Below are 22,393 nucleotides of genomic sequence, written 5' to 3'. Positions count from 1 at the left end.
GCTATTTTACATAAGGAAAGGAAAGTAAAATAGGAGACAAACAGAGCTACATTATAAGGAAAATTATTTTATTCATTGCGTGAATAAAGAGAAAGAGTGACAAGAACTTCATTGCTTTAATTTATGCCTTTTGAGCTATATCCATCTGGGAGCTTTCTGTTAAATAGAGGCAGCTTCAAGGTGGGGAAAAGGGGAATGTTACTGTCCTCGATAGTTTAGAAATTGTTGATCTGCTTCCTTTGATGGGGTGTTGAGGTCCATATTTAGAAATCATGGTAGAAATATAACATTTTATATATACTTCAGAATTACAACAGTTAAATTTTATACAGACTGTTGTCATAATACTCGCTGTTCACTTGTGTAATTCAGCTTCAGATATTCCTGTAGTTTCTAAGCAGAGCTGAATAGTTAAGGAAAACTTAAGAAAAAGCATTCACGTTTTACTTACTTTTTGAGTTACTGGGGTAAAAGAAGTTTTGTATTTATTTTCAAGGTTAAAAAGATCAGTACATAACTTGCTTACAGCAGTTTTTTACTCACGGTTTTTAGCTGTGTTGATCTGTCAGGGAGGTGACTATCAAATGGAAAAATAATAAGGTCAGAAATGAAGCCGTCTTATTTGTAGCATGAGGGCATTTGAAATGTCTTTGCTAAAACACGATTCTAACCAGAAATGGCATTTATTAATAGCCAAAAGGATTTTGGCCAATATCTAGTTGTATTTCATAGACATCTGAAGTGATCACAGCAAAGGAAGAGCCTCAACGGAAGAACCCTGGGGTTGTTTACTTGCAGCATTGGTAGAGCTTTGGTCAGAGATTGAATTCTTTGTAAGATCATCCCTATTAGAAAAATGTTCAATGTTTTGCTGCAGACATATAAGCTAATAGCTTGAGTGGCCAGAGGGGATCGTTGTGATCATCTATTCAGAACCTCTTGTGGGGATTATTTCTGTTTCCCACTGAGTGAGTGTTCATAATAAAATGCATACAGTCTTGGGAGGATAAGGTAAGAGTACTAATCACTAAGCTATGGAGAATACATCTGCATGATATTTAGCATAAATACAAACTCTACCTATTTGACCAAGCAGTCACATAACTGTGGTTAGTGCAGTTTTGAGGTTAAGCTGGTAATAGAGGCAATGCTAGAGGACACAAAACGTACTTCTAGGTGGCTGAAGTGGGTTGATTGGAAATTGTATGATGGATGTAGAATTAAACAGTACCTCGGCTCCCTTGAGAGAATCCAGGGTTCCAGACAACATCCTGACACAATGAATGCTGCAAAGTTGCATTCTTTTCACTGATACACAGATGTTATTATAGATACTGATACACAGATACACAGACACACTGATACACAGAACTTAAAAAGCCACCAAAACCTATTCTCGAAAAACAAGTATATTAACATTTATTTGTCTAGCCTTGTTTTTTCACATCTCTGTCTCTAGGGGTCTTATTTTTGGGGTCTCATCTATTAACCACTCATTCTAATCCATGTTGTGGATTTTGCTTTGGATAAAAATGAATTTTCCCTGCAGGGGAAGATTGATTGACAGCTCTCTCATCTTTAAATATTTTAAGTGCTATAGCCACTATTACTTTGAACAGTCAAACGCTGTGCTGTAAATGTGTCATATATATAACGTTAATACATGTAACTGCTTTACCAGATAATTCTTTGCTCTTCCTAAGTGACTTAAGCAAAATTCATTATATTAAGTATTAAATCTGTATTAATTTTTTGGCAGTGCATTTTGGAGTTCACTGCATCTGTAGAGATATCTGTCTTAAAAACATTAAAATTCTACCTCTGTATTAAAATACTCAGTGTTTGAAGACTGGCTCAACAGGCATGAATTATATATCATATCTGACTGCTGCTTGCCTGTGCAGATTAGAAAGGAATGCTTTTCATCTTGTTTGAGTGCTTATAACTAGGAGAACTAAATGAATGCAAAATTGGACACGGATTTTTGTTTCAAAAATGCATCCACTCATTTCCAAGTCTGTAGGAAGTATATAGTGATATTTCTCCAAATATACTGTTCCAAACTCAAACAGTTGTGACCTACAGGACTTCCTGAGCCTTGTAACTACATGTCAGAGGTTTTTTCCCATGAGTTTGTCGAACCGATCTTTAAGCATTTATGTTTTTGATGTCCATAATATTCTGTATTAACAAATTCTACAGTTGAACATTTGTAGTATGAAAAATTACTTCCTACTGTTTTTCTTAAATGCTTTGAGTAGTAATACAGTTTGATACTCCCCCAAAATATAATATTAAACAGAGACTTTGTAGAAAAAGACTGTCACAGAAATGTTACAGGGCAAATAATGTGGCATGTATTTTACTTAGCTACTATTGGTGAAGAATTGTCAAGGAGACAGCTTTTGTCAAAGCAGTGTCCAAACTTTTTAATATTATGGGCTGCTTGGATAATAGGATTAAGACTTCTTTGAGCATATTATAGTAAGGGTATTTCCTGTATATATGAATGTTTCATAATCATTTGTCAATCTCTGATTTTTCTCCTCTTGAGAAAATAGAATAGAAAGCTTTTTTTTTAAATGACTTATCTTTGTCTTGTGAGAGAAAATGTCGTCAGATGTGGGAGCCAAAAATTCACGAGTGAACCATTGCTTCAGGGTGATCTTCATCAAGCCCTGTTGATTTCAATTACTTACACTTTTAAAACATTTTAACATTTACATCTAAATGTCCTTTAGCCTGTGCATTTCCTTTTCTGAAAAATGTGTTCCTACTATCTCGTTATTAAACTTCAAATGTATGAAATATTGGGTCAGACTACTTTTTATTTTAAATGAAAGGTTGAAAAGAGCCATTGAATACTTCTAATTTCTAATTTGTCCCTACATATTTCAGCTATTATCTTAAAATGTACCCAAGCAATGTGTCATTGCTTTCAGTTTTGTGTGACTCTTTTCTGGTTTTCAGAGCATTAACAAGCTTCTGATATTTTTAGTCTTACAGTCTCCTGTTTTTCTTGCTTGCTGGAATAATTCGCTACCATTTTTAATGTTATCTCTTTTAACTGCTAGTTTGATGGAACCTTTCTTCCCCTTTAGATTTCATCCTCATGGGAACAAGGTCCTTGAATTTGTTGAACCATTCCTTGAGTGTAGTCTGAAAGGTAAAAAAGGAATTTTTTTTTTTTAAGTATGTTAAAGCCAGTGTTATGCTTTGAGTGAGACTGGCTTTTTGGTTTTGAATTCTCAGAATTAGCAGTACCATGGTATACTACTATCAAAAAGTGCAAAACTCTTTAATGTGAGATACTGTTATAGTTAGCTTGCTTTCTTTAGCACTTTTGTTCCAGTTGTATACATTCTTTCTGCTGTCAGTTTGTTGCAGTTTGAAACAGTTTACTAAGCAAATTGTCTGCCATAGATCTCTGAAAGAAGTTGCTGATATAGTAATGGAAATAATTTGATTTATTCTTTTATCATTGTCTCACATAATGTACTAAAATGGTAACACTTATTTTGCAGAAATCAAGAAAAGGTGTTAAATGACCTGCCAAAAATTACAGAGAGAATGTGTCACACATTACAACAACTGCTTATTTCCATGTCCCCACTTACAACTGAATGTATATCTGCAAAGGAGGGAAAGCATGCTGTCTACTCTGAAAACACTGATGTAAAAATCAACATGAGAATACATAGAAACCAATGTTTTTCAACTGTTCCATAATTAGTATGGTCCATGGAGGTCACACCATCAGCAGCAAAATTTTCTGGTAGGCTCTGTATTTGGAACAGCTGTGCATAAAGCACCGGATATTATGTACCAGCTGTGGCTCTGCATCTCTGAAAATTGCAGCCCATAGATACTCCTTTAATTAAGGAAACAATAAAACTGTCATGACTATATTAGTAGTTTATCAGAAAAAACTGGGGAATGCCTTCAGCTAACAAATCCATATGTATCTCACCACCCATTTCCTGAGGCTCTCTTAATATTCCTAGAGATGTGTCTATTCCTAAATCTAATTAATGTCTACCGACTGGTACTCCTTATCTTGCAGTGTGATCCTCTCTGGAAATCCCATACTAATAATGTACTTTAGATTTGTTGAGTTATGTGTGAATGACAACCATGTGGTGAAACTGTTCTAAGATGGCATGCACGTGAGTATTCCAAATGAGGCTGAAATGAGACTATATTCAATGTAAACAAGTAACAGTGTTACAAAATGAATGGCTGTTCAATAGGTAACGTATTGTGATATGATTTCAGTAAGTCTGCTCACTTTTCAAGCATAGTTCTACATGTTAATATTCTCCAGAGGACAAAAATCTTTCTTGGCCCTCACATGACACTGTCATCAGCCTTTGAATTCCAAGCAGTTCTGAAGATATGAAGGAAGAGAAAAGTAGGTAGCTTGATGTTTTAGATCTCATTTACCTTAGGATAATTATGACATTTATTTCCACAATTAAGTTACTTAACATGCAGGGGCAAAGGCAATTACAGTTCTACTGGAGTTGTAAGCTCTCCAGTAAGCGTAAATCTGGACTGGAGTCCAAAAAACTGGAGTGTAAGCGTAAATACCAAAATGTGATACCTGACTGCATTTATATTTTTAGTTGCTACCTGTCCGAATACTGCCGAGTAGACACAATTAAAATTGTGAACCTTCTGGGCTAAGGAGCCATATTTAAAGCTGGGATATTCATCCTTGAAAAACTAACACTCAAGTGGGTGCCACTCCAGGTAGGGACAATAAACACCTAAACACCACTTAGTCAGTCAAAACAGAGAAGACTTGTCCAAGGAAGGTTTTAATTTGTATGCAGAGGAGCTTGGTACTATTTTTCACCTTAGCACATACTGATATTATGAAGAGCCAGTTACAAGATATCATTCCCTGCCATTGAACCTGGTGTGACAGAACATGTGTTTTTCAGAGCTTTCCAGCTCTCACAAGGGAAAATATTTTTTTTCTTCACTGTGAATGTAAATGAATCCTTAATGCTTTTGTAGAACCTGTGTGATCCAAAAATATTTCATGCATACAAAGTCAAGCTTAAAAGGGAACTGTTTAACTACTGAAAGATTTGGCATCTCTGAAACAGTTCTCTGTACTTAGGATCAGAAAATGTATAGTGTTCAGATAAAATAGGGTCCATCTTAAAAGGTCTGCTCCAAGTGCGTAGTCTCCTGGGCTAGCTTTCTGAATTATAGGGAGATGAAAATTTTCATCACAGGCTGCCAGTTCTGCTTCTCTGCTTCCAAAGAGTTCAGCAAATCAGCAGAGCTGCACATGAGCTCCAGTCCTGCAGAGCTCCTGATCACTCAATATGTAGTGTTCAGCTGCTCAGCAAGGCTCTTCTTGCTGCAGTGTTGCCGTATTCCCAGTTTTTGCAGAGACAATTAGCTCTTTCATCAGTCTCAGAGATGACACATGACTTTTTGCCTAAACGTTTCTAGGTAAAGGAAGAATGGATATGCTTGTTTTGGTTGGATTATGGCAAAAATGTAGCCTGTTTTTATTTCCTGCATAATAAGCCCAATTCTAGCTTTAAAATAAGATATGTAAGTGTAAGAAATCTACTATCTACATAAGAACTGGATCAATACTATCAGTAAATGAAATTTGTTAGGTGTTTTGAGACTCAGAAATGAGAATAGATATTTCCACAGCTAACAGCTATGGTTTTTATTTACATGTATTGAGTTTTGTTTTGTTTATTGGCAAAATAAAGTTTATTTTGATAAAAATTTATAAAAGGAAAATTGCTTGGTTTTAGTTAAATAAAAAGTCAGAGATACAGGGGGGCTAAATGGTTCCAAATACTCTTGAAATCTTTTGATTTCTAACCATCAGTTTGAATCAAGGACCGCAGGGTTAGACTGACAGGCAATGCAAGTCTAGCTTGGGATGGCTGATGAGGTGCTCCATTACTCTCTGCAGTGCAGACATCTCAGTTTCTCAACAGCCAGATCTTGAAACACCATTGTTCCTAGCACAAGATTTTAAAGTAACAATAATCACTCCCGTAGTTCAGGAGATGCAGCTGCCAGATACCTGTGCAACTGGTAGAGGATGGGCAGATGACAATACTATCCTTGTAAGAGGTCTTAACCCAAGAGGCCCCTGATTACAAGTCAGCATCCAGGGTGACAGTTTTATACAATGGTAGTTCAGTAGCATAGATAAAGTAACTGAATAGTATAATATATTTTCTTGTCAATGCAAACTGTCACACTTGGTGTGCTAGTAGGAACCTTAAACCGATGGGAAACTGTAGGGAGAGAAGGCAAGTTTAGAGAAAGGCCACCCTAAATGCATGCCACCTTTGTTACTGGTATGCCATGTATGGTCTCTTGGGAAAACTAAAATGCAAGCTGGGAGTTAAGTGGATGTATGTACAGTAAATACTTCTCATACTGTATTATTGATAAAGTGCTTAGCAGACCTGAAGATGTGGGTCTATTGTAAGAAGGGCTCTTAAGCTGGAAAGATAGGCCAATAAAGAAATACAGGAGGGCAGGGATGCTCCCCAGAATGGAGACTTCTGCATTTGCACTACCTGTGTCAGTGCTCAGAGGCAAACACAGGCACCTTTGGTTCATTGTTGATGTAAACCAGGAACTTTTTTTTTGTTTCCCAAAGTTTTATCACAAAAAACAAATGAGAACAAGGACAGTAGCAACCACTCACCTATTCTATGGAGTATCACTTATTTCCCTGATTTATCATGTGAATAAATAAGAAGATGAAACAGTAAAGATTTTGTGGGTCAAGTTACATGATGTAAATGATTAAATCTTGTTTTAGACTAGATAATTGTTTTCTTGGTGGGAAATATGATAGTTCAGAGAAATAGTTGCTGTGGAAAGAACAAAACCTAACTGTAATCTGCATCTCCCTAATGCTAGTTAGATGGTTTAAACTGTTAAGGACTTTTAGTTTGTCATTGAGTATAATGGCAACAATCACAATAAAAGCACATACCCTTTTCAAAGGTGGTCTGGTAGGACTGGTTAGGTATATGACTACAGACAATGGTGTGAAGAAGGAAGGGGAGGACATGTGGCATTATGGCGTTTGTCTTCCCAAGTAACCGTTATGCAGGATGGAGCCCGGCTGTCCTGGGGATGGCTGAGCACCTGCCTGCCCATGGGAAGTGGTGAATTAATTCCTTGTTTTGCTTTGCTTGTGTTCACGGCTTTTTCTTTACCTATTAAATTGTTCTTATATCAACCCATGAGTTTTCTAACTTTTACTCTTCCGATCATCTTTTCTTATCCCACTGGCGGGGTGCCGGGGTGGGGGGGGGGGGGGGGGGAGCTCAGCAAACAGCTGTATGGATCTGAGCTGCTGGCTGGAGTTAAACCATGACAGGTGACAGATGCTTGGTGATTTTGTCTACAACATCATTTTATTTGTATTCATTTTGTTTATAAAATCAAAGGGTACATGTTTCTGTTAGTGAAATAAAGGGTTGAGTTCTCAATTGCAAAGCCAGAAACTCAGTTAAACGTAAAAATGTATTTAAACAGAATTACAGTAAGGAGTGCCTGCAATCAGGATTATGTCCTAACTGCAACCAGTTTAATATGAGAAATGAAATCCAGTAAGTCAGCTAAGCAGTGTTCCAACATGTAGCGATCTTTTCTCAGGACAGTCCTGCCAGGCTTAGATGCTAACTCTACATGTCTGCTAGGAGCTTCTCACTACAGCTTGCTGTTTCCTAAACGGTCCATTTCCTCTTACAACAAAGAGGAGTTAAAGCTCATTGAAATAATTTTGTTCATTGAAATATAAAGAGAAACAAAAATGTGAGGTTACTTATTTGAGAGATTATGTATTTCACTAGCTGAAAACACTTGCTATTTTTAATGATTTGCTGAAATGTGTTTTGGAAATTCATGACCAAGGAATTTGCCAATAGCTTTCTAGCTTATTTTTCAGTTAGCACAACATGTCATAAAATTTAGCACTGATAAAATCACATTTTAAAAACACTATCACAAAATTGGCTTACCAATTTGGAGAAGAAATATAACTTATATTTCTAATATTTGTCTTACAAAAAATAACAAAACTGCAAATGGGTAGTCAAAGATCTACAGAACATAATAAGATCTTTCTAACTGAAATATATAGAAATAATGTATGGACCAAGGCTTACAAATTTAAATATACTCAAGATTCTAAAATAATTTTGGTATGTGAGGAATAAATCTTACACAACGCTCAAAGTCAGGTTATACTTACCTATACTGTACTTTAATGTATTTTTTAGTACATGAGCTGGGCAATTAAATGGAAGTAAAAGTTCATTTTCATTTTGTCTTACTTTGTAACATAGTGTTGACAAAGTTAACATAAATAGCAATCTGAAAATGGTACTATTAACAGTTGAACCACTATGTTGGAGCCTCATTTTTACTCTCGGTTTTCCTAAAGCATTTTCATTTCTGTCTGGAAATAACAGAGCAGGCATTGGCGTATTTCTTTTTCAACGGCACAAGTAGCAAATTACTATTGGAATCAATTTATTGTTTCTATAGCTCCAACCACCAGTGATCATATGTAAATATCTGTTCTTTCTGGCCAAGTCACTAATTGTTTCAGCTGTTTTGTCAGTTGAAAAAGAAACTAATATATTGATGTCAGTACTTACATATATGTTCAATTCTGCCAAGATATAGCAGATTGGAAAACACTACTACTTTATCTGTGGTTGCAGTCAAGTGATACTCACGATGACTGTTAGACATTTAATGGCAGTTCCTGCAGAAATGAAGATGAAGAAAAAACCATTGTACTTGACTGATGTAGTTTGAAGGATGCCTTTTGTCACTGGAATTCGTACATCTGGCTTACACCTTAATTTTGTACTTGTGTAAAATTTCACTCTAACTGTATTTTCTTATTGGTAGTAGGAAGCAGACACGTGTCTATGAAGAGCCATGTGTGTAAAGAAGACTGCTGCCCATCAGCCTCTCCAATTTTCTAGTTCCAACTGCCAGAATTGCTGGATGAACTACTTGAGCGTTTCCTAACCTGTCCCTGGTAAAGACCTCTTAGGTAAACTTGCAGGCAGAGTGGAGGCAGAGAGGTGACACATTGCTGTAGGCAGTATAGGAGTTCTGGGAAAAACAGTCCAACTGCAGCCTTAAGTGTTAGAAGTGCTGATGGGGACACTGTAATGCCAGCATGCATAAGCTTCCACTGCTAAAGCCTGTGCTTCAATGCAATAATGGCACGGACTGCATTCAGCTTAAACTGAATTATTTCTGGAAAGACGATGTGCCTGAATTGTGCTGTTATTACAGCTAAGTGGCACATGAATTTAAAGGATTAACATGAACATGTAATGGTAAATTAAGTCTAAGGCACAAGCTGAGTTTCGATGTGTTGCAGGGGCTGAAAAAATGTGGAAAGTAAACTCATGTAGAAAGGGCTATAAAGGAAAAGAAAGTTCAGCAATGTAACAAAAGAGAAAGAAAATAATGGAGGAAGCAGAGAAGGCTGAAGCATTCAGCTATCTCTTTTGCATCTCTGTTCACAGAAAAGCAATTAGAGCTTATTTATGATTGGTGCCTGAACAAAACACGATTTTGACTAAGGGTTAAAGAACTGGCAAGAAAATAGAAGAAAGAGCCTTGAAAGAATACAGATATAAGCTATGTGTATTCCAGACAGCACTCTGTAAACCTCAGCAATTATTTTCAAGATCTCTTCAAAGAAAAAGGAAGAGTAGGAGAAAGGCACTGTGATACTTATCTTTAAAAAAGACAAGTGGAAGGGACAACATGAAGAGTTGCAGAGCAGTCCCACTTGATAGTGATTCTTGGGAAGATATGGGAACAAATTATATGTGCCCATTTCAAAGCATTTGGATAATAAAGCAGTAAGACAAAGCCTGCGTGGATTTATCAAAAACAAATCACGTCAAATCAATTTAATTTCGTTCTTGACAAAGTGACATAGTAGACAAAGTGCGAAACAGCTGTTATATCTATTGACTTTTATGAAAAGCTGTTGCTGTGGACATTTTGTAAAGCAAACTAGTAAAACACGTTCCAGATTAAATTACTAGTACATTCATATACCACAGGTTGAAAGGCTGCTCTCAGAAATTAGCTACCAATGAGCTGCAGTTAGAAAGAGAGGGAGAATTTCAGGCTGGGTTGACAGGTTACTATCCCAGATCCTTCGCTGAACAGTATTTCTATTCATAGTTGAATACATACTCTACTTGTTCAGTATCCAGGTAACACCATGATAGGAAAGTCTGCGCTCACTCTGAGGGTCAGTATCAGCATTCAGACTTGAAACATTTTTTTGCATGAAAAAATTGAAGACCATTTTTTCTTGTTTAGTTTAAACATGAGGCTGAAAACCAGCAAACCTCTCTGCCAGTAGTAAGGCAATTGTTCAGAATGTTGTGGTTTAAATAAGTAAAAAAAACATTATTACCATTTGCATGAATCCTTATTTTATAAGCACAGGCAGAAAATTGCTTTCTGACCCTAGGACACATCTATGCTGATCCTTTCCTTTTGAAATAAAAAATGGTGGGAAGATGGGTGTAGATCAGCTTTTACTATGTTTCAGAGAAGGGCCGAAGTGATAATGGCATTGAAAGACTGTCAGTTGCATGCAGCTGGTATATTTTAGTATTTTTCGCTCTTATCAGCTAAAATGCTGTAAGTGAAAGCAAAAGCAGAAAACTAAAGAAAAAGTGTAAGTTTAAAAGCAGACCTAGAGGATGTAGTTCATAGTAAGGTTGTTCCCTCAGTATTGATGTTGATCCTTTTGCTTTTATTTCACCTTGTTGATTTTTTCAATTAATCTGCCTGTAAACAAAACCAGAAAAATGGAGGTAAGTCTTCCCATGTTGCATCTAGCATTCATGAACAGAAAAGTATAAAAAAATTGCTTGCTATTTTCCCCCAATGTTTTGTTTTCTGGGATGTCAAAAGCAAGCACAAGCTAAAGCAGGACCCCTTTTAATACAGAAGCTAACACATCAGACTCTTGTCTCCTCAGCACTTTACATGCATGCCGCATATTCTTTAAAAAGCAAAACAAAAAAAAGAAGTAGTAAGATAGATTGGATTTTTTGACAAGGACAAGCTCAGTCAAAAGCTCAAAGGTTAGCAATACCCTTTCAAAATCAATCTGTTTTAATGTATGAATGCAATACTACATAGAAGAAACTGTTGGACAATGACTTAAGTGACTTAAGAAGCAAGTGATTTCATTTTTTTCTACCTGGAGGGAATAGATGGAAAAGAACAGCAGCACAGAAGAAGGAAAATTACAGTCCTCACAAGGTAGCATTGTAAGCAGCAGAGTCAGGACCTCGTTGTCTTGATTCGCTGCTGTTAAAATATCTAGAGATTTTGCAAGACTTGTAAGGTTTGCAAAAGAAGTTTTATGGTCAGTCACACAATTTTTTTTCTAAGCTACTACTGCTTTTGTAGAGAAACACATTCGAGTTGTAGATAGTCCAGACATATGATAGAAAAATAGAGTATCTGATATTGGGTTCTCTGGGTTTTGCTGTTTATTTTTGATTTCCATTTTAGCTTCTTTTCAGTTTTCTTGGTAGTACTGTTGGCATATTAACATGCCTTTAATCTCAGATCTTGCCTTCTCAGTGTATTGCTTTGTTGGTGTATTTTGTTTTTCCAAGCCTCTCCACTTTTTCCTTTCCTTTGGTTCCCTCCCCTCCAACTCCTGTCTGGAGTCAGACATTCCAGGTCTTCCTCATGTGACTGACATCGAAATAAACTCAGTTTATTTGTGTCTCTTAATGAGGCTTGTTTGGCTAGGTCAAAGAAGAAACTACACTCAACGATACCAGCTTGGGACAGAGCGGCTGGAAAGGGCCTGGTGGGAAAGGGCCTGGGGGTGCTGGGTGACGGCCGGCTGGGCAGGAGCCAGCAGTGTGCCCAGGGGGCCCAGGCGGCCAGCAGCACCCTGGCCTGTGTCCCCAGCAGGGTGGCCAGCAGGACCAGGGCAGTGACCGTCCCCCTGCACTGGGCACTGCTGAGGCCGCCCCTCGAACCCTGTGTTCAGGTCTGGGCCCCTCTCTGCAAGAGGGACATTGAGGGGCTGCAGCGTGTCCAGAGACGGGCAGCGGGGCTGGGGAAGGGGCTGGGGCACAGGTCTGATGAGGAGCGGCTGAGGGAACTGGGGTTGTTCAGCCTTCAGGAGACTCAGGGGGGACCTTACTGCTCTCTACAACTACCTGACAGGAGGCTGTAGGCAGGTGGGGGTTGGACTCTTCTCCCAGATAACAAGTGACATGACAAGAGGCAATGGCCTCAAGTTGCACCAGAGGAGGTTTAGATTGGATATTATGAAAAAAAATTTCACTGAAAGGGTTGTCAAGCATCAGAACAGGCTTCCCAGGGAAGAGTCACCATCCCTGAAGGTATTGAAAACGCGTATAGGTGCAGTACCTGAGGACATGGTTTAGTGGTGGACTTGGCAGTCCTGGGTTAATGGTTGGACTTGATGATCTCAAAGGTCTTTTCCAACCTGAATCATTCTAGGAGTCTGTGATTGTATACACACCTTGAATGAGATACAAAGGGAAAGAGGAACCATGCGCAATCATATATACTGACACAGCCACAAAACACAGTCTCATGTGGGATCCACATCAGTACTGGGCAGAATCACAGTCCTGTAGTAACATGGGAATCTAGATTGAAGCAGGCCTCTAGAGCTGAACTTCCTTTTCAGCTCTTCCCTTCTTCCCTCTCTGCCCCAAAAATGCCATTCAAAATAAAAGAAAAGAGCTGTTGCCAGGCAACCTCTTGCCATATCTTGAAGTTAATTTTTCATATTGATGCTAGATGCTGGTGTCTGGATGGTTGTATCAGGCACAAGATACTTCTTGAACTGTTAACGAATAAAGAGCAATCACATCTTTCTTGATTGTATATGCACTAGATAGGGATCAGTTTTATTAATTATTAACTGCCTTCCAATCAATTTTTTCATTTATCTTCATATTATGTAAGTTTAAAGTGTAACAAATGAAATAAACTTTGTACTAATTTGTACTAATATGAGATCAGGTAACCATCCTGCTGAATAATTAGAAAAGAACAGCATTATAACTGAGATTCTTCACTGCAATCTTCAGTCCTCCTGTTTGACTCATCAGTACTTGAACAAGCTTACAAATATTTCCCTTGCAATCCACCTTTTAAACCAAGTAGTTATTACAGTGCTATGGTTTTATTTCTTAGTCTAAATTTTGCATTTTAGCTCAACAATTTGTTGTAAAAGAGCTCCCTGCTTCCAGATGGAAATAGGTACTAATCCATGTAATTTCATTTTAATCTTAATAATGAGGAGTGTGGGGGGGAAAGAATAGGGAAGTCTAATTGATCACCCAGGGAGAAGGAGACTTCATTTCCTTTCTCCTAATTAAGTAATGTAATAATGGATCAGTTAAACATGTATATAGTGAAGAAGGTCCTATCATCAGTGTAACGTTGGTGTAAAATGAATGTTTTCTTTCAGATTAACTGCAAAATCGTGATGAGCACAGGAAGCATTTATTAAAACCCATATTAGATTGATCAGATTTGAAATCGCATGTTTATAAGTAGTCTTTCATTTCACATTTAGATTTTGGTTTTGAAGGTGAAAACTGATAATGAATATTATGGAAAAGGGATCATTTAACCAATTCTTCATATTAAAGGTAAAATATATGGGCAAAGTGTTCCTCTGAGAATGCCACAGTGGTTAGATGCATGGATATTCCATTCTATTAACATGTCTATTTTGGAAGCAGAAGTGGGGAAAAAAGGTGAGAAATATCACTGGATTGCCATTAACCACCTACTTTTGTCACTGGTAATCTATTTGGCTTTCGTTACTAGTTAAGACCCTGTGTGAAGAAGTGGAATGGATTTAACAATTTGGGAAGGAAAAATTTGCAAAGCTTTGTGAATTGTAAGGAAGGACACTTAAACTTCTCTTTTTCTTTATCTAAGCAGCCATGAGGTGGCAAAAATAAATGACTTGTTTTAAACAGACTGAAATTGCAAGGCTATTCTCTTCGTTGCTTGCTCATTCTCTTGTGACCTCCTAGACCTGTATTTGGCTATGTAGCGGTACACTTGCAGGAAGAGAGCAGAAGGTAACTTTCTCAGGCACCTGGGCAGAGCAGTCCAGCCCTTAGCTTGGTGACCAGCCAGCCACAAATTTGAAATACAGCTGTGTGAGATGAGTTTATCTAAAATTATAGCTTGTTGGCGCCAAAAGAAGACAAGATCCTGCTCCTGAGTGCTACTCCTTTAACACTTGGCCCTGACACTAATTAAATGTCCATAAGCTGATGTCATATCACTGACATATCATATCACTGACATGCCATGTCATATCACTTACATGGCAGAAATCACCATAGGAAAATGCGGTTGGGTGTTGTTTCCTTGTTTTGGTGTTGCTGTGTCGCTCAGTTGGTTAAGGCTCCCCTATGGAGGGTCTGGCCAGCGCCAGACAGATAACAGGGCATGGATGGTGCCATGTGGCAGGCAGAGAGAAAAGAAAGGAAGGTGGATGTCAGAGGGATGGGTGTCCTTCAGGTGGCATCAGGACTTTTATAAAACCACAGGGAAAACCCAGAGAGAATGGTTTTGATTTCCCTTGCGCTCTGGAGGGCCACAAAGCCAGACCTGCTGCTTTCTGCATAGTGCCCTCCTCAGCCTCTTGCACAAAAGCTGACAGCTTCTACCTCCTCTCTGACTGCACACAGGTGGTGCTGTGATCTAGGCATGCCAACCTGCGCAGGCTCCGCAGGGAACCTGGCTGTGGTGATACCCACTATGGGCTGAGACCTGGACTCAGTTACACAACAGATGCCTAGATGAATAGGTCAGACGGGGGTGCCTGTAGAATTGCATTCTTAATCTTAAATGCGTATAGGAGTGGTGGTTTTGTTTGTTTTTTCTTGGTTTTTTTTTCTTCCCCAAGAAAAATAAACTTAGAGAGGATACTGAAGACACTGAGTCACCTCCCAATGGTTGCAGGAGCATTATGAATACCTTCTTACCAAATGGATCACTATACACTTAACAAGATGATTATTAAGCAGTACTGTTTAGTCATAAATAAATTCTAAAGTCTAGATTACTCATTTCAGCTCATTTCTCATCTCAGTAATTCCTGTGATAAATCAAATATGAAGAAAAACTTCTGAGCACTGTAATAATTAGGCATTGTTGTGTTTTATACACTGTATTTAATTGTTTAGGAAAAAGAATACTAAAGCAAATATATGCTGCATGCTAAAATAGCAATTAAATTTAGATAGAACTAGAGAACATTTAATACCTTTAAATCCCAATTACTATGTATTGTCAATACTTGGAGTGACACCATGTTACCGTGTGGCCAGTAAGATGATCTTTAAACATGGAACTTCATCTCCAGCAAGTGAGCCAACTTTAAAATAGCTTAAGCAGCTGCTTCTGTTGCACACCCACATTGCTAGCACCAGTGGAACTGGACAAGAAATATTTGTAATGGTTCCTTTTGTGCCTCTGACTCTCTTCACATCTTTTCCCATCTGGTTTAGAAGGCCCAGCCATCTTGTACTGTGTATTTGCAAGCACTTTATTCACCTTTAATCTTCACCTGTATTCTGATCTGACCTTCAGTTATCCCAGTATCCAATGAACCAGCACACACACACATATACTTTGCACGCTTTCTGGAGGCACATGTATTTTCCTTATCTGCAGTACATGCAGCCTCCAGCTGTCACAGCATAAAGCATAAACCTCGAAAGGAGTGAAAAATATATAGCAAGCTGCTTTAGTTCTAAAGCTCAGTACCTCTGAAAATCAGGTCTAAGTCACCACATTCTGAAATATCTTAACATGTTTTGCTATGGGCGCTCCCGACTGCATCACCCAACCTGTTTCTCCTAAGGCTATGATTAGAGCCATAACAAGGGTGGGGTACACAGATGCCTAACATAGGTGCAGCTATGTTTGATGAGGATCTGCACTATATTTGTTTAGTGAAGAGGTCTGTATTCATATAACCTTGACCCCCCAAACTGCCAGGACTTAGTATTTCTTAGTGGCCAGCTGCCCTGCAAGCTGGTCAGTACGAATCAATGGAAAACAATAGACAGAGGAGCAAAAGTAAAATTTTGACCTACAATATGATGTTAGGAATGCAAAGATGATGGTTGTATAATATATTGCTTCAAGTATTGTGGGGGTGGATGTCTGGATCAAACCAGAAGATCTTATAAACATTTGGTGTAGAAATATTAATCTCTGTAATAAAGCTCCCCTCTGCCCCCCCCCCTCTCTTTTTTTTCTTCAGGTTAACCTCTGGAGTTTTCTGTGTGGTTGTTTACAATTCCACTTGTGTTGTGGTACTCTTGTTTTATTTGATGTAAACTGTAGTCTTGGCAGCTCCTCCACAGAAGTTTCACTTTGAAAAAGCAGATGCACAAAACATAAAATGAACACATCTGTATGTGCTTAATAGTTTCCTTTAATCTTCTAAGAACTAGCCCAGGAAGATACAGGGAGGAATTAAAAAAAGTTCTATACATCTGCTTGCTTTTTATGTGCGTAAAACTGTCAAAACTTCCCATTCAAAGGTTTTATTTTAAGCAATGGGAGTTGGAGAAGAAAGGTTAGCAGCCAAAAGGAAAGAACAAAGTCTTTTCAAGTGGACTGGCAGCAGAAAACACAATGTATTGAAATGCTATCACAGCCGGGCCTGACTTCACAGATGAGACACACACAAACATCTGCTGCTGGATTTATTGATGCGTTAGTAAAATGTAGCACGTTGCATGGGAGATGCAGGATGTTATAAACCAGAAATATGATAGCCTTACAATGAGCTTAGAAACTCCAGATGTCAGTGAGACAAGCAACAGAAACTCAGCAGAAGCAGAACATTTTCAGGAGTTGCCCTCTCTTTTGAGGTGCATCCCTGCAGTGTTGGTGACAGATGCAGGGTCTCCTCAGGAACTCTATCAGGCTACTATATGATGAGAAGGAATCATCTTTCCTTTTTCACTAAAAGGACAGAGGTATCCTGTCCTCTTCCTCTCCATCTGGTCCCTTCCCTGGTGATATACAACTGGAGTCCATGGGCTAGGTGTCTTGGCAGTGCTGTGTATACCCCTGCCAGAACAATATTTCCCAGGAGACTGAACAGGCAGTGCTGCAGAGGAAGCATGCTCTCTTTTTGGCATTGATATGAACATGATTCTCTGAGAAAGAACTGGAGATTTCACTGTTTGGTTACATACTGTATTAAAAATAATAAAAATTAAATACACAAATGAAGAAATGAATTTATTTAAAAGGCTCGTCTGTTAGCCAAGTGAGGTATTTTGTGTGTTTCCCCTTTAAGGAATGAAAATGCAGTTTCCATTTTGTGCCTGCCTTTTACTTGTTCAAAGCACTTTAACTTCTTCCCTCTTATCATTCAATTTAATTCAACATCTGTTCACCCAGGACTTAGTCTTTTCAGCTGAGATATCAAAAGGAAGACCACATCAATCAAACATTAGTACTTTTGAAGCAAGTAAGATCTAGAAGAAACAGATGTATAAATCATGAAACCTAATTACTTATCACATTTTTCTTTAGTGTTGCCTGTAGGAATGCATGTGATTCACAGGTCGCTACATTATCTGAGGTTTAAGGACTCAGGATGCAGAGACAGGAGAATTAGATTTTCTTCTTGACATTAAGAGGACTCAGGTGTGACTCCTGCTTACAGCTAATAAGCTGAAACCAGAATTAGTGCTATGTCAGCACATTTGCAACAAATCAAAGTCAGGTTAATAAATACACGTAGGGAATAGCAAAATAAGGTCAGAGAAGACACCCTTAAAAGTCAAGCTCTCAAACAAAAAATGGCTATTTGTGGAAGTGTTGAGACAATAGAGCCAATTATTGTCAAAAAAGGGCACTGTAAGGTAAAACATAGGTTGGAATAGGTAAAGAATGAGAAATACTGAACTTTAACTGCAGTCAAAAGACAGCGTTGGTCTCTTCACAAGCATTTTCTACTCCAGTTAACACAAGCCTATATCTCTGACCTCTCTTTTTTGCCTGTCACCAAGCAGTTCAGAATATTTTTCTGTAGAATGTCTAACCTTAGAATTTTTATCATAAAGTTTTCTTTTAACTGATTTCTGTAGCCAGTTGTCCAATGTTTTACCTAGTTCTCATTTAAATTTAATATAGTTTCTTTTGCCTGCATATTTTCTTTTTACATAAGATGTTCGTCCTTTTTTGGGACACTTCCAACCTTTCCTTCCGCAGGTGTTCTTCTCTCTCTAATACCGCAGCCAGTTGGGTATCCATACTGTAGAGCAAAAGTCACCTGTCTGAAGGACTTTGTTAAAGGTTCACAAACCGAGCAAACAAAAAGTCCTGGCCAGCTACCGCCGTTATGTGGTATATCCAGGCTTTTCCCTCATACATTTTAAGAGCTCCATAATGTATCAGGATTCTGATGTGAAGAGAGGCTGTATTGTACATAAGAGTTTCTGTTGTGTAGCAAGAGGATGTATAAACAAAACATCATCTGCAATCCAACCTGCCCGTATTTACAATGGAATAGATTTTAAATTTCTGAAAAACTGCAGTTTCACTTAACATTACACAGCTTTCAACATCTGACAGACCTGACTGTGTGAGAAGCTGCTTTTGCTGTGCACTACATCCTGAGTGCCCTTCATGTTCTGAATTTGATTCTGTTTCTTTTGAGTTTCGCTGCTGCCTCCGTTAAGCTTTGTATGTATTTATGTGGCATGCTCAGCTCCCACTGGATCAGGTGAAGAGGTCAGGACAGAAGAAGGTTGGTTGACTCTAGACAGTGGTGCTTCTATATTTACCCACTAAAAAACTTCAAGTACAGTCATTGAAAACAGTGAGCTTTCCTATCCTTTGCCAAAAGCTTGTGACCTCTAGGATCTCACTCTGATTTCATGTGTACCGCAGCTCAATTTATTTCAGTGGACTTTGCTCCAGATTTATGTTTCTGTAGGACACTGATCTGTCTTAATGTCGGTCATTAGGACTGATCTTAGGTTTTCCATCCACAGTAAATACAGTTCTAGGAAACAATTTTAAAGTCAAGCTTGCTGATAAGTTGTTACTCTTTCCTGGTGTTTAGGTAATAGATGCAATTTGAGAGTTTACTTCAAACATATTGTCATTTGCATGATAAACCCTTTTGTTAGGGTCTAACTGGAGTTCATGGCTTACTGGATGTGCTGGCTACCCAAGTATTTGCCTTCTATTCACTTCCATCACCAGAAAATGTTAACTATTTCTCAACTTCTATCTGCCAAGCAATGGCTTCAAACTGTGTTTTTTAGAACACGTTGGAAGTGTATCATGCACACAGGATCTTCAAGGTTCCCTTGTGGCAGGGTCACTTTGGCACCACATTTAAATTTTGCACTGGTTGATGGAGGAAGTGTAAAACATAAACCGTAGTTTCCTTGTGTGCAACCCAGGACTTCTCATCAAAGCTGGGCTGTGTAGAAACCTCAGTCACAGAGAGGTCTGTCTCTTATGGGCTGAGGCTCTTTGCAACATGACACAATATAAAGTGACAGATTCATCTTTACGGGGCATGCTGGTTATGAAGGGAGATGTGTAATAATTTTGTGTCTACAGAGGCCAAGTGTAGGCCACTTGAAATGGCAAAAAAATGGCTTTCGTTTTGACACGGTCAGAAACAGTCTTAGACCAGCAAGAAACTGTGAGTGCCGGAGACGAGTTACGCATTTGACACTCATCAAGGGGTTAATTTATTTAAAAAAGGCTATCCTCACTAGTTGCTAGGTAACAGTGTATTTCCCTCAGGCTTCTGATCAGCAAATGAATTTTTCTGATTATATACTGCTGGTTACTGTTTATCTTGCTGCTGGAGCCAGCATAAAGGAGGACTTTTTCTGAAACTCCTCACAATGAAATTAGTTTTATTTGTCTAGTTTACTCATATAATTTTATTTGACCCTAACATAATTTGCAGGGTTAATAAAAAGCTCATTTTCATAACCTACCCTGCATGCAAATATAGTTTTCCACTATTATATCTTAGAATAAACACCTGCAATTTAAAATTATAATTGCTGTGAAAGCTGAATCTTTAAATTTCTGGCCCCTTCTATGTGTTAAATTTATATGTAAAATTGGGTCAATGTGTTCTCCAATTAGCTTTCTAGCCAAAGGGAGTAAAGAAAATAAGGAAGAAGGTTATGCAGAAAACTGAGTGCCAAAGAGAGGAAGCATAGCTGTAGTCTACAGATTTAATGTTCTTTGCAGCAGACATTGTAATGGAGCACAGGATTGAAGGCTTCACGCTAGGGTCCTTTTTGTTAACAAGTTGTGCAGAAGGGATTTCCACTAAGGTCAAAGGGGTAAGGAAGGTGCACAGGCCCATCCTCGAAGACCTCATGAGGGATGCAAGCCTAGCAGCAGAGTCTGTCAAAGAAGAAAACAAATTTCTGTATCATACCACCTTTTCTAACTGTATGAAATTTGGGATATTTCTTCCTGTCTGTATTTACGATGTCCTTTATATCTTCTCATTTGTGTAATACCTGTAACTGACCATTATTTGAGTGAAAGGAAGTAATGTTCAATTTTTGGGCCAAGCCATACATTTTCACATCTCTGAAGAGAAAAATCTGCTGGCCTACTTATATTTAGAGAATCTTCCTGCCTTGCAATTTCATGTGTTGTGCAGTATAATGCAAATTAGTGAATTCCTACTGTGTCACTGGATGAATTCTTCCTGGAAAAAGAAAAAAAAAACCTGGCATGAAATACTAAAACCAGTTTCATTGCAAGCTGGTGCTGTGTGGATTCCTTAATATTTTGTGTACTATTGGCACAAAGTGGTGCTTCACGGGAAAAAAAACACGCCTGTTTTGCGTGTGAATTATTGCCTCTTTTGCAAGAGCAACCTCATTCTCTAAGAAAAGCTGCTGTCAACTCAAACAAAGCATTTTTCTGTGAACAGACACTGTGAAACTGTAGGTTACCCTATTACTGTCAATGACAGTGAGGAGCTGTTCTAGAAGTAGTTTGAGGCTCTGGTGTTGTTATGGGTGTCTCTGCTAATAGAAGGTTACTTCTGCTTTGTGCAGGGTGTGATGGCTCTTTGGCTGTGTTCCTGTGCAGTTGTATCTAATTATGGAATGAATCAAGGTGAAATATATGCTATGTGTTGAGGCTGCAAATAAGATTGTGCTGAGATTAGAGGGACAATGAAAGAGTAGTCAGCAAAAAGATTGTTGTATGATGTGTATCGGTCCGGGGTATGACTGTAATGGAGTAATTAATCCTTAATAATTTGCATCCAACAAAAGAGAAAAATGATTCTTAACTAGTAAGAGGGTCTATTCAAATATATTTTGTCAGTTTGGATAGAGACAAACATTTCACTCAAAGAGAAGATTCATTATATCCCTCAAGTGTATAGGAAGGAAGAAAAAAAAAACCCACCCCAAACTGTTGAGCAGTAATAGCACTAAAAAAGCTTTTAAATGAAACATTGTATTGGATGAATCTGACTGTAACTAGCAATTAGGTCATGTTGCAATAATTATTCTTCCAGTAAAGAGTTTTTCCTGATTTGAGGCTAAACTGGCAGGAAAGCTCTGTAGGTCAGTAGGATAACCTGCGGGGGAATGCTGACCATCCAAAATGTTAGTGGACTTCCTGATTTCCTAGAACTGTGGAGAATAAATATTAAGGGATAATACTTGAGAAAATCTGAAGACTAGCGGTGACCAGAAGAATGACTTCTAAGTATATTTTTAACTAGTGGAAAATACCCATTTATTGTTATGATTTAACAGCAGGGCACTTCATTCTTCCACCCTTCGATAAACAAGGTGGAAAACTTTAAAATGGAAATAAAGGAGCCTTATTTAAAAGCTGACTGTAAGCTGTAGGTTTTGTTATGTAGGAATTCCATGGTTTGAAAATTTAGTTTAGTCTCAGCTGAAGGAAGTCCAAGCTTTTGATTTTCTATTAAGGCCTCATTTTTATACAAATACTTAAAAGAAAAGATTTAAAATCAGAATGTTCTGGTTTGATATAAGCCCAACATTTTGTTCGGCATTTTACTTCTTTGTTTTACAATGATGACCATATTTGGGGATGTTGGTAGACTAGTGTTTTCTGAGGAGAAATATGAATCACTGTAAACACACTGACTTTGAAGTAATTGGTTGTCTAATAAACACTAGGTTTGCATAACCTGTAAACTATGCTTGGACAAGTTGCTTTAATGTTTCTGTCAGATGCTGCTCTGGGTGTTTCATGCAAAGTACAAAGGCTGGGTCATGAGGTA

At 38.2% G+C, this 22,393-nt stretch overlaps 1 long non-coding RNA gene across 1 annotated transcript in view; it reads left to right on the top strand.

The window, feature by feature from the left end:
- Positions 1-7,322: 7,322 nt before the first annotated feature.
- LOC308056235 overlaps positions 7,323-22,393 on the top strand; it is a 31,480-nt gene continuing 16,409 nt past the window's right edge. The window contains exon 1 of the long non-coding RNA XR_013924746.1: positions 7,323-22,393. This exon is cut by the window's right edge and continues 13,780 nt beyond it. This is a non-coding gene — a long non-coding RNA (uncharacterized lncRNA).

The sequence above is a fragment of the Falco punctatus genome (assembly GCF_963210335.1).
Source record: "Falco punctatus genome assembly, chromosome: Z".
Classification (NCBI taxonomy): Eukaryota; Metazoa; Chordata; class Aves; order Falconiformes; family Falconidae; genus Falco; species Falco punctatus.
Note: the sequence above shows the minus strand (reverse complement) of the source record. Positions and strands in the feature narration are given on the sequence as shown.